Below are 13,105 nucleotides of genomic sequence, written 5' to 3'. Positions count from 1 at the left end.
GATAATCTTTTCATTATTCACAGGTAACCGCCACGCCAAAAATTGCTTTGATAGAGTTGTGTGTTAGACAGCAAGAAAACATGGCCTCTTCAGCAATTTTCTGTCTATGTGAAAATATAGAAGGCTGTTGTACGCATGCATGATCATAGTACAGAATGCGCCCATTTGTGCAACAAATGAGATACTCAGCTCCCCATTATTGCATTGTCTACTTAATGCCTTGTTGCGCGATAGGCTGCTAATAAAACAGTTAATAAACAACATTTTTCTGCCTACTTATGTTTTCCCGAAGTAAAATTTACCATCGTGGCATGGCATGCCAGCCCGCGCATCTTCAACAGAAAAAGATAAGTTTTCACACAATTGCGTTGCGCATGTCCTGTGAGTAAGGAAAGAAAATTAGAAGCAGAAGGATGTTTAAAACGAAATCGAAATAAAAAGAGGCTGTGTTGGTTTCCGTTGGCGCATGCAGAGAAAGTCGCGCTCGTCGAGCACATTGCAGACGACAAGCGAGATGGCGTTTGATCCTAGCGCGTCAAGAAAGCCGTTGCCATGGAAGCACGCTTCATTTTTTTTTTCCTGTCGAAGTTTCGCATACCCAGCACCGGCGTAGAAATTAGTGCTCGTGACGCAATTTCCGTTTACCTGAGGGTATACCAGCTCACCTAGCTCTAATTCATGATGTAGTGTAGACACTGTAACGTCATCAGCGTGTGGAAAAAATACCGATCGTAACTGTGTCTATAGGACTATTTCTCATGAAAAAATTATGAGTATACCAAAGGGCGTAGTAGTAGCGTTCTTGAAACTACTTGAGGTAATGGGGCCTGTTCACCTATTTCTGATAGTCTCGTGTCGAACATCAAGGTTACGGTTAATGGGGCAAGCGATACGGAGCCAACGGCACAGGGATCGTTCACGCCTAGGTATCTTGAACACCCCCACTTGTATCACGGGGATTCCTTCAGATTCCACTTAAGAAACACCATTAAACTTGCTCTGTAGGAAAGCGAAATTACAGGTTTTTCAAAATTCTTCATCAGTTATACCAGCTCTTTTACTCAATTTTTGTACAAGTAACATCTGATAGCAGGAAGAAGTATTTCGGCCGGAAAAATGTAAGCTGTCCGCATCTTTAGCAAAGTCCTAGAGTGCTTCTACTTTGGTAACGCACGACGTTAGCTCGCCTACCTGCCATCTCTGCCTGAACATAGTAGAGGAGGAGACACTTCCTCAGTAGAAGAAAGTGTGCAACTCGGATGCACTGATGTAACCGATATACGCGAAGGTTTCATGAGTCAACAAGGTGAAATGGTGCACCGAATGCGACGTGCCGCACAGTTCAGTGTGAACACATACCTCTATAAAAGAAACCTAAGACGCTTTCGCTTGATCGACAACAGAAGTGGGAGGGCGGCCCTAAGGCACTTGCGGTCACGTTCCGTATCAGTCTACTGCGCAGGAACATAAAGTGTATTTCCATGATCTTTCGCCATACGGAAAGTTTGTTTTTAAGTTTTGAGATAAAAGACATGCGCATTACCATTCGGGACTAATTGATAAATATTTCCTTTATCTTGCGTCAACATTGACCTGTAAAATTGTCGTTAAGGGGAAAAGTCTTCAAAAACAACGGGTTTATAATTTAATGCACTCCAGCTAGTCGATACCACCGCCATTCCCCTTCTTGCTTACCGGGCTACTTCAGTGAGAAAAAGCGGAAGTTGTCCGGGGCCTATGTGTGTAAACAGCGAAACGCGGCTTCTCGCCGCAGTACGATGAGAGACGCACAGAGAATTGCGGCGACAAACCCGTGGCGTAACTTCTTTCTTTGTCAGCTGGAAAGTGCGCGTGGTCACTTCTTATAAATATTGTCTATGCGACGTCTAACACAGCCAGCTGTCGAAAATGTTACCTCCTAGAAGGCAGCAGCTAATATTAAAAATGCAGCAGAAACAACCAGTTTCAATCTATATAGACAGCGGAGCTTTGTGTTAGGGCATAAAGAGTCGAAAGAGGAGTTTGTGTTTACTCAATGTCCAGACAAGGTGATACCGAAGGCATCACTCGGGCTTACTACAGCGGCTAATGCGATGCCGCAGCCGCTAGCTGCGGTGTGCGAAGCTGAGCTTTCGGGTTCTTTTTGTTTGCATTTTTAGCCGCCGCGAATGGATGATTGGTTGGATGCTACGAGCGTACTCTCTGAAATAGGTGGTGGGTAGCCGCATCAAGCTCTTGTTACTATTTTCCCGATTGTTCTAGCTACTTTTTTCTAAATGAAAAAAATTCACGGTTTTCAGAGGCGAGTGCCATCTGGTGCTGCCGGGAGGAACCCAGTAGAGCGCGCAGAACGGGTCCGCCACTGTGAGTGGTTTCTCTGTTCGGCTAGAAAACAGCCACACAGCAGCCACGGTCACGAAAACGCGGCGAGTTTGCAACGAAAAGCTTCGCTTCTAAAATCCCAAGAGCGATCGAACCACTTGCAGCAAAGCGCCATCCGCCATCTTCCCGAACGTACGATAAAACGGAACTGTTAGGCATCGCTATTCTTATGCTGTTAGGATGACAGCATAGCGCTGCGCTTAGCTGGTACCCTCACTCTTGTTCTGCTCTGTTCTGCCAATGCTGTTCGCTCCTTGATGCAATTCGAGGTGTCGGTGGAAACTCCGGCGAAAAAATTAGGCTCGTATTTTTTAACAGCGAAGATTTCATTGGGATTACAAGCGCTCAGAAAACGTTATATGCTTATTCTCGGTCTTCTCTGACAAAACTAAACCGAAAAAGCCTGCTCTTTCAGGAAATTGCGGGCAATCTTAAGGACTACGTGGAGCCGAACTTTGAATTGTGGGTGCTAAGTAAGGGTTAAATGAAAATGGCTAAGGCCTCGTTCCTGGTCCCTTGTGGAACATTTTATAAGACGCATAAGTTTTCCTGCAGAAAATTTTAATAATTTAGTATTAAGTGGAAATTGGGTAGTTTCATCCGTGACATCTAAACAAAGTTTAAAGCATCGATGTTACTTATGCCCTTTGGACATTATAACTGAGTGCTCATCTTACTCTAGTTTTGTGCATTTTACGAGACGTGTAGCTGATTTTACAGGTCCCCGCTCCATACTGTACGAAGTAGGTTGTTTATCTTGAGAAGTTTGTTCAGGGTTACTTCTTCAAGTTTTTTTGTTTCCGGATTGTGATACTGCCATTATCCACTATGTCTCGCGCTGTCCGAAAATAAAGCCAGAGGAAACGAGCTCATGATTTGATACAAATAGGGGGAAATGGGAAACTTAATCTTTGACGAGATGTTGACGTTCTAGGATTAATTACAGGCGTTAGAAAGAATTATCAAGCCTTCGTTTTTTTTTCATATTTTCACGCCTCAAACGAGGTCTGCAGTTACTTTCTCCGGTGTCTCCGCTTAACTAAACAAGCCACCTTCTCATTATTAGGTGAACAACAGGGGCCCGCTACGGTTAATGAGCAGCTTACATTGAATGTATGTGGGTTAATTGCAGCCTTAAAGCTAGATATACGGAATCAAGTTTTCCCTACCTCTATGAGTTTGGTTTGTCACTGGCGGAAAATTTAACCTGCTGCCCTGGGATACCTACAAGAGCAAGCAACATCAAATTTAACAGGTTATTGCAAATCTGACAGTGCGAACTTACATTTACTGGATCAAAACTGCTTTTTGAAAAGACCCCTTTCGCAAGCGGTCCAAAGCCTTACATATTCTTTTTTTTTTGCTGTTTTCTAGTGTCTTGAAATTACTTCTGTGAAAACTGTTGTCCCAGGTGGGAGGACACCATCAAGCGTTACTTCCTAAATTTTCTCCTCTCTTCCACTGTGTAACCATGCACTTTATTAAAGTCAATTCATTTCAGTTCAATTTACAGCGAGTTTTTATAAGCCGGCAATAAGGCACGCATCATTGATTACGCGTAGGAATAATTAAAAATGTTTGCCGTAATTACGGTCGTTGCAGCCAATTACAAGTTTGTGCACTTCGAAGCGTTATTACTGTGCTTTAGTGGCAGCTGGAAAGTTAGTCCTTTGCCCTGGCGTAGCTACCAGTTCAACAAGGATAATACTTAGCAAACATGGGGGGAACGCTAAGCAAACTTGTGTGCCATGTTATGCTCATGTGCACCAAGTGTTGTTTTGCAGCTGCGCTGAGACTGTAATGTCACCGACTAAGAAAACTTCTGCGGTAAGTGGTGCAGAAAGTCAACAACGTCGACGGGCAAATTTCGCTGTGGTCCGGCGAGTGACTCGCCAGCGTGAAGCAGAACGGTTTCCCGCGTCCGCGGCTCAAGCTTCACACTCTGGCACTCGCATTCCTGAAGCTGAGCGCGTCGCAACTCAACCGGCTGCTAAAGACACTCGCACCAGAATGCTCGTACCTTTGCCGAAGCAACGCGGTCGCCGGCCAGCAAATTGCACGACATTCGCTGCAGCGGACTAGGAGAGCGCAAAGCAAACATGCAATCGTTTTTGTGAAGACCGGCTTCACTGTCGTGTTTTACTGATTCTCAAGAAAGAAGGATAAAACTTTTCTTTTTCCGTCCAATTTCATTTGTCTATATTTGCTGCACTTCATTTAAAATAAACAATTCGTAAGATGAGTGCTTCCATATCTGTAATGCACGACGTTAGCTCACCTACCATCACTGCACGAATATGGTCGAGGGGGAGACACTTGAGCAAAAAAATAAAGGAAGTGTGCAAATCCGATGCACTAATGGAACTGATGCACGCGAATATTTGAGGAGCCAAATGTGCCGCGTCGCTGCTATCGCTAGCATCGCCACTCACTACTGCGCAAGATAAAAGAAAAAGAATGCGTAATAAAATGCAGCGTTGCGAATGGGCAGCAGCTGTTTATGGCTTCAAGGCAGCCGTCACTCGTTCACGCGGCTAGCAGTGACATAACAAAATACGAATGGAAAAGGCTTTAACAACGTACAAAAAACGTCCCGTGGCTTTACCATGTAATGAAGACGAAACGGTTGTGCCAGACGCTGGCAGAAGAATGTAACGATTCCCGGGCGCATTTTACAGAACCGCGTGCCCGGCTACGGGACCTGACTAGGCTTCGGACGAGTTGGGTCATGCCGCCCGTCGAGATGCTAGCATGCTGCTAGCCCCAGCCATATTTCACAGCGTAGCTGTATAACTCTACCGTTCAAGGAAATTTTTGTATTTTTGTGGCAAGCAAAAAGCTCCCCGTGCGTGAGCCGATCCGAGAGATAGTGCAATGCCGGGTCAACCCACGGCGGAAGTGAAGCAGGCGTTAAGCACTCCGCATACGTGGACCGATCCCAGAGATAGAGCAATGCCGGTCCGACCCGCGGCGGAGGTGCGGTTCACCATTAGGGACCCACATACGGAGCTTCGCTGGTCATCCTTCTTCAGAAAGTAGAACGGGCACTGACATTTTTTTTTATTTGCTTACTGTGCTCTGCCATCTACTATCTTAAACAGTTGTGCCATTTTGGGTGTATATTTGCCACAAAACAATAATCGTCATCTGTCTTGTCCGCATTTCCTTTCAGGCATCACACTCAAACATAGACAGGGCGCTGTTCTTGTCCTGTGTGCCTGTGTGTAGTGTTCCTTGACACAGCGTGCAGCGTCTGCGAAAATTTGCCAACTAGCCTGACAAGATGTTCTCATGATGTATATGCCTCTACAGCTTCTACACTACCGCGGCGACGTCAAAAGCGGAAAATATACTCAACAGAAACCCCAGGCGTCGTCAACAGACTGAAAGATGATACACACAAAGGTATCGCCAATTAGCGAAGTTAAAGTACTGCCTGAAGAATAGCACGAGGCAACTACTAGACGAGGCAACTACTAGCCCAGAGTCCTACCAACTATTTCAGTGCCAGGCGACGCTCCATTATCGCAAAGACTTCCTCTAATGAGGTGGATAAATTTTTCCACACCACGTTGGCGTTGTCGCGGAATTCTGCGCTGTGTCTGCTGTTCTGGAAGACGAGCTAAACAGTAGTGTACTATAAGAAATATCTTGCTCTAATAAATGTCGCTTCGACCTGCTGCAGTAGTTCCGCATTGCGTGTCTTACGCTGCGAATCAATGACAGCCATGTGGATCTCAAAAAACGGCCTCAGAGAAACCCCCTTGCAAAAAAGAAAACTCGAAAGCTTGAAAAGTAAAAAAAAAATGTCACTGATATTTTTTTTTGTAATTTCGATAGCTCGTAGGGCGTTCTCCTGATTAGAATATCTTCTGAAAATGTCTAGGTATGTTTCAATGTGTACATAAACATTCCGCAACGTAATCTTTCATCAGACTGTCATTGCTCCCACCCTTGCACACTGCCCTTTAAAGATTATCACATAGCTACTATACCTTGGTCTTGGGATTCAAGAATCTGTTTGAGCTTACCTCCGTAATGGTGTGCAAGTAATAGTTTTTCGCAGCACTCTTGACTCCAGTGTTTCGCTAACACGAACATTTAGCTCGGGCCCAACTCCCACGCGGCCTATTCAAATACATGTAAAAGGCAAAAACGCCTTCCTGAAATAACTTCTGGATTGATTTTGATGAAATATGTTGCAATTGAAGGAGAAATTTAAATTCTATTGACTGCTGCGAGCGGAATTTCGATTTATGTCGTGAATTCTGTGAAAGCAATTTTAAACAATTCGAAAGTTAGGCAAGAATAGACGTACGAAGTTTTTAATTTATTACGTGGGCTTCAAGAATATATATCGTGGTTTTGTAAACTGCATTCATTAGATAATTTAAAGCGGACAAATTCGATATTTCAATTTATGCCTTACGTGAACTTGTTACGTTGTGTACAAGGGTTCTGCAAAAGCTGTATTTCCATGATACTGAATTTTTTTAGATTCGTGTGTAAAATATCAATATTGTCCGCTTTAGATGTTCATTTGTTTAGATATTCATTTCACAGAATAGTGATATCAATTTTTACTTGCATAGTGACGCACTTGTAGGTGTTAAAGCTCTGTTTTCTGAAAATTTTTGACTTTTGCCAATTTGAATTTAAAAAATGGAGGATATAAATCAAGAATTTGAAACGCACATTTAAGTTCTTCCTTTAAATGCAACAAATCTCGTCAGATTTAGTGCAGCGGTTGCCGAGAAAAACGAATCCTTCTTTTAGGTGTTTTTAGATAGGAGCACCTCAGCTAAACCTTCCTCCTTTTAATAGAGTAAATGTGGGAGGGGGGAGATGTTTCAGCGAAATCACGAATAATCTTACTAAGCAGGAAAGCAAGCATTCTAGGAAAGTTGAAGAGCTTTCGCCTGCTTATTGTGCCCACAGAAAAATGTCCTTAACGGATGTTCTCCAGCCAATGTTGAAACTCGTAACATAGCTATGACAGGTGTCCTAGGCTTCAAATAGGTCGTTTGCAAGTGAGCCTATAGGCACTTTTTAAGGAAAGGGCGTTATGTACACTAAGCGTATTAGAAGGTCTTTAAAGCCATTCAAAGGAGAATTGTCTTGAGCAGGTTGCACTGATTCACTGAATGCAGCCGACTTGCTGTGCTTTTAGAAAATATGTCTCAATGTCTCGAAGCTGCGCGTTGAATAATGCCTTCGTGCATCACTGTCCTTGCCCCAACTCTACTGGCGATCGACCTCCGATTGACGCATGCTACTCCTGCATTTACTGTTTCACAACGAGAAAACTTAGAGCTCTTTCCTTTTATTATGTCGCAACCGTGCCATTTATGCCAAGATGATGATAGAGCAAACGAACTGTATTACAAATGTTAAGAAACATCTGCAATATGCTAGCGAGGGATTTAGTATTGGTGCTTTGTTGACAATGTCAAAGATCTTAGTGAAGTTCTAGTGGTCTTATATGTTGTATAGCGATGAAACCAGATATAAAGAAAGGCTACAAAAATGTTCAATATAGTTTGCTAGAGATTTATTGTTTCATTAGCACAACGTGAGCTTTGCAGAAAATTGACTAGGTATAGCATGCTCATTCGTCTAGCAAGTATACCCGTTGTATGGAATAAAAAAGGGAGCTTCTTTACTGGTATGCGGAACATGTAGATCGACTGCTCTTGATAATGTTTTTAATATTCACAAATAACCGTTGCGGCAAAATTGCTTAGGTAGAGGTCTGTTGTGCACGGCAAACTAGCCTGGTCTCTGTACCTATTTTCGGTCTCTCAAAAACTGTAGGAAGTTGCCTTACGTATGTGTTATCGTAGTACCGAATGCGCCCATTTGTACTGAATAATGAGATACTCACCTCTACATTATTGTATTGTGTAGTTAATGCCTTGCTGTGCGACAGGTTGCTAATAAAACCACCGAATAAGCCAGATTTTTCTGCCCATCTATGTTTTGCCGAAACAAAAAGAATAGCTGCGTGGCATTGCATGCCGGCACGCCCATCTTGCAGAGGAAAAAAGTTTTCACATAGATGTGTTAGACATGTTGGGAATTAGAAAAAAAATAGAAGCTGAAGCGGGTATAAAACAATCTGAAAGAAGAACACAATCTGAAAAATTAAATGCAGGCGGTGTTGCTTTCCGTTGGTGCCTGCAGAGAAATTCGTGTGCTCGTCGAGCGCACAGCCGACAACAACCGGGGTGGCGTTTCACCCTCGCGCATCAACAAAGCCGTTGCCATGGAAGCAGCACAACAGCGAGTCGGCCTAGTTGGAACATATTCATCTTAAAAAGTTTTGTGCGCAAACAAACAGGGACGAAGAATAGGGGGCAACACAAGGACGAGCGCTGTTTGTATGCGCACAAAATGTTTTAACATGGAAGCAGGCTTCATTTCTTTCTGGTTTCTTTTTCATTCCGGAGTTTGGTCCACCCAGCACCAGGGTATAAAATGGCATTCGTTACGCTATTTCCCTTTTCGTGGGGGTGTAGCAGCAGACCTAGCTGTGTTGTAGGTCTCCATGCAGTGTACAGATTGTGACGTCGTCAGCGCGTGGAAAGAACATACCGATCGTAACCATGTCCATATGACTACGTTCACAGATATTGCACATGTACAAATAATGAACATACGGGAAAGCGTAGTACTAGAGTGTCTTAGTTTGGCGTTTTTACGCTCCGCTCAGAAGCTAAGCGGAGCGGAAGCGCGAATGCGCATGCGCCCTCCGCTTAGCCGCAAGCGGGCTTGCGGAGCGACAAACACAGTCCGCTTAGAAGCGGCCTGAGCGGAGCGGGCTGCGCAGCACCTTGGCTATGTTGGAGTCAGAAAGGATTGGATTAGATGCAGAAAGCAAGCTCGCTAGCTACCACGTGGTTCCCCGAGACGGGGCTTTATTTACCACTGGATAAAATGGACCGGTAACGCATATGAAGCACACGTCCACATACATCACGGGCAAATAAGTTATATATATTGTCACGAAAAGACAATGTAAGATGTGCCTGGCGTCGGCGAGGCAGACAGTTGTACAAGATGGCGTGCAATAAGTCCAAGCCGGCGTCCTCAGCTTCTGCTTCTTCTACTCCAGCGCAACGTCTCTTGCTGAGCGCGCGTTCCAGTCCCAACTTCTTTTTCAGCGCTGGATCGTGACACCTAGCGGCAATATACGTTTTACTGTATAAAATTGATGAATGGGGTGTTTTTATTTTCTTTCATTACCCTGAATTTCGCCAGAGGGCGCTGCAACTACGAAAAGCCCGCTCCGCTGGGCTAAACGTGTAACTAAAACGTGAAAATCGCCCGCCGCTCCGCTCTGGCGTAACGGGGCGATACGGAGCGTACCGTGAGGACGCTTGCCTAAAACACTCTATGTTAGCGTTTTATATACTAGCGATAGAGGATTTGTCCACCTCTTTGTGATAACCTCGGATAGCTCATCAATATCGTCCGACCTTGTGCAAGCACTGAGTATGGAGCCAGCTATCTAGGAATTCTTCACGGCTAGGTACTCTGCAAACCCACGCAGTTAACATGGGGAGTGCGTCGGCTACCAATCATTAAATACTATAAGGCACACTATGTACAAAAGAGAGAGTACAGGCATGAGAAGGCACTTCTTGAGCTGCCCGAGTTTTTTTAACTCAAGCGTCGAATAGGGGGCATCTCATCGCAACACGGAGTATTTCGGGCGGAAAAATGCAAGATTTTGCGGCTTCACGGCAAAGTCACCGACTACTTCTACTTTGGTAACGCACGACGTTAGCTCCCCTACCTACCATCCCTACCTGAACATCACACAGGAGGAGACACTTCATCAGAAGTGTGCAAGTCGGATGCACTAATGAAACTAATGTACTCGAAGGTTTCAAGAGCCAGCGAGGCAGAATGGTGCATCAAAAGCAACGCACCGCGTTGTTCAGTGTGAACGCCTCCCTCTAGCAGGCAAATCTAAGACGGTTTCGCTTGCTCAACAATAGAAGCGAGAGCGCCGCCCCAAAAAGGTTCCGGTCGCGGGCCTTATCAGTCTACCTCGCTAGAAGAGAAAGCGGATTGCTAAGTTCTTTCGCTGCGCAGAAAATATGCCTTTAAGTTTTGAGGCAAAGGACATGCACATTACGTCTCAAGAGTAATAGGTAACAGTTTGCGTATGAAATTAGACAACCTTGACTTCCTAAATTCTCGTTATATTCAGAGGAAAAATGTTGACAATCTGCAGGCTTTGATTTTGGCGCACTCCTGCTGCCCGATATCGCGGCCAATGCCCTTTTTGTTTGCTACGTTTAGCTGGTTACGTCAGGGAGCAAAACCGGAACTTTCCAGGGTCTCTGTTTGTAGACAGCGAAAGTGTCTTAAAATGTGCTGAATCGCAAGACACAACGTGTTTGACCTTGCAGAAACGCTCCTAGTAACCACCGTACGATGACAGACGCACACTTAGTTACGGCGACGAATCCTTCGCGTAATTTCTTTGTTTGTCAGCTAGGAGGCGCAGGCGGTAACTTATTCCAACTTTTTTTTCTCTACGACGAACAGACCAAGTGTCTTAAGGCGTTACCTTGCACCAGGGGATGGCAGTTATTTACAAAAAATGCAGCAGATCCAACAAGTTGAAATCCACATATAGACACCGAAGCTTTGTGTGAGTGCATAATGAGACGAAACACGAGTTTTATTGCTATAGCAATTCTATAGACACTGCTATTGCATTTCTGCCGTCGGCGTCGCCGTGATGTTCTTGATAAAGCCCAAGGAAAATGGGAGCGCCGTCGCGCGCTGTATGCTGTATGTGAGAGTCGATGCCTGTGAGGGTGAGCGGCCAACGCGGTTCAATTTCGCGTTCGCGAGCGAGGATTTTCCTGTCGCGCTTGAGGCAGGCGGGTCCGGCGAGGGAGAGTGGGGTTCTTCTCGCCTGCCGCTATGCCATCGGGGTGTTCAGCGGCGGGCGAGATCGCAAGGTCACGAACCGTAGGCGCTGTAGCAGACCCCATGTGGCGAAAGTGAGTGCCCGCGCGGGCCTCATCTTCAAAGCGACCTGTGACTGAGCATGTGTTGGTGGGCTATTTGGTTAAGCATGATTACAAAGACGGCGTCGAATACAACAACACAAGAAGAAGGGGACGTGCTTGTCTCGTGTGCCCTTCTTGTGTTCTTGTATTCGGCGCCGTCTTCGTAATCGATCTGTGATGTTTGCCGAGTGCGCGTAGTGCCGGTAGCTTCGTATGCGTGTTGGTTTCGGCGTTTCTCACGCATTGAAGCTGGAGATGCACGGAGGACAATTGATTCCGACTGCAGTCGTGTTTCCCAACTACAGCGTTTTCAGAGAGAGTTACCGCTGCCATAGAGCTACGTGTGTTCATGTTTACCTGTGTGCTTGTGACACCGTGCTGGCTAATTCAGTTAAAAGAAGTTGTCGGGCTATTTGGTGTGAATTCATGTTAGAATGTGTAAATGCGACTGAACAAGGACGTAGAAAGAAGCAGACACACAAAAATGCGCTATCTCCGTGTGTCTGTTTGTTTCTACGTCCTCGTTGAGTCACGCTTACACATTCTACAATTGCTAGTTTGATGACTAGGCAAATGTCTGCAAATCAATACGGACGATAAAGCTACTATCCTTTCTTCGTACAGCTATCTACTTATATACTATAGCAATCGGTGCTTCGCCTTTCGGTCGTAACTGCAAATTTTTTTTTATTATTTTAATGTCCACCCAATGTTGCACGGTAGGCTTCATTCAGGCGTTGTAGAGACGCTAATGCAACGCCACCGCCGCTGCATGCGATGCGGGAAAAAGAGCTTACTGCCGCGTTTCCTAACTCCAGTGTTTTCATAAACAGTTTCCGCTGTCATCGAGCTACGCATGTTCATGATTACATGTGCGCACGTGACACCGTTCTGGTTAATTTAGTTAAAACACGTTGGCCGGCTAGTTGGTCTGAATCCATGATAAAATGTGTAAGCGCGACTCAACAAGGACGTAGAAACAAGCAGACACACAAAGGTAGCGCTGTCTCCGTGTGTCCGTCTCTTTCTACGTCCTCGTTGAGTCACGCTTACATATTCTGTCATTGTTAATATAGTTAGTAAGGGAAGGATTACTAGTTCATGCAGCCGATAAATCTACGATGCTTATTTCGTGCAGCTATCTACTAATTTGCTATTGCAATCGGTGCTTTGCCTTTCCCGCAGAACTGCGACATTTTTTTCTACACCTTCGCCGCTGCGCGCCGCTGCGCTACATGCCCGGAGGCGAGCGCCATCTGGATGGAGTTGTTGCAACGAACCGAGCGTAGTGCGTCGCTCAACGAACGGTGAAACGCTGAAAAAGGGGTTTGTGTTTGAGTTAACGCGTACCAGAATTAGGATTTCTCGCATATTACATATACAGACGAATGCTACATGACGGTGCCTTGGGATTAAGTCGTACTTTACGATACTTCTGAGGCATTTTACTTGGAGAAATTCAATTAGTTTAGTGAAACTTTTGCGCCACGCGGAGGATCAGCGTCTCTCGAAATGATTTTTCGCTCACAAGACGCTCAGTGCCGGCGATGGACGCTGACTGCGGATATTGTGCGACACAGGACCCTTAAAACTACCACGTAATATGCTATATCTTGACAGGCACGGCACCGCTACGTAATAGAGGTGACGCAAAGCACTGCATCATGGCTCTAACGAGCACCGATAGGCAG

General features: G+C 45.2%; 1 long non-coding RNA gene across 1 annotated transcript in view; it reads left to right on the top strand.

Moving 5' to 3' along the window:
- LOC135918235 (uncharacterized) overlaps nucleotides 1–12,892 on the top strand; it is a 69,468-nt gene extending 56,576 nt beyond the window's left edge. The window contains exon 3 of the long non-coding RNA XR_010569602.2: nucleotides 12,600–12,892. This is a non-coding gene — a long non-coding RNA (uncharacterized lncRNA). The remainder of the gene's footprint in view (nucleotides 1–12,599) is intronic.
- Nucleotides 12,893–13,105: the final 213 nt, after the last annotated feature.

Source organism: Dermacentor albipictus, chromosome 8, assembly GCF_038994185.2.
Source record: "Dermacentor albipictus isolate Rhodes 1998 colony chromosome 8, USDA_Dalb.pri_finalv2, whole genome shotgun sequence".
NCBI lineage: Eukaryota > Metazoa > Arthropoda > Arachnida > Ixodida > Ixodidae > Dermacentor > Dermacentor albipictus.
This window is presented reverse-complemented; position numbering and strand designations above follow the sequence as displayed.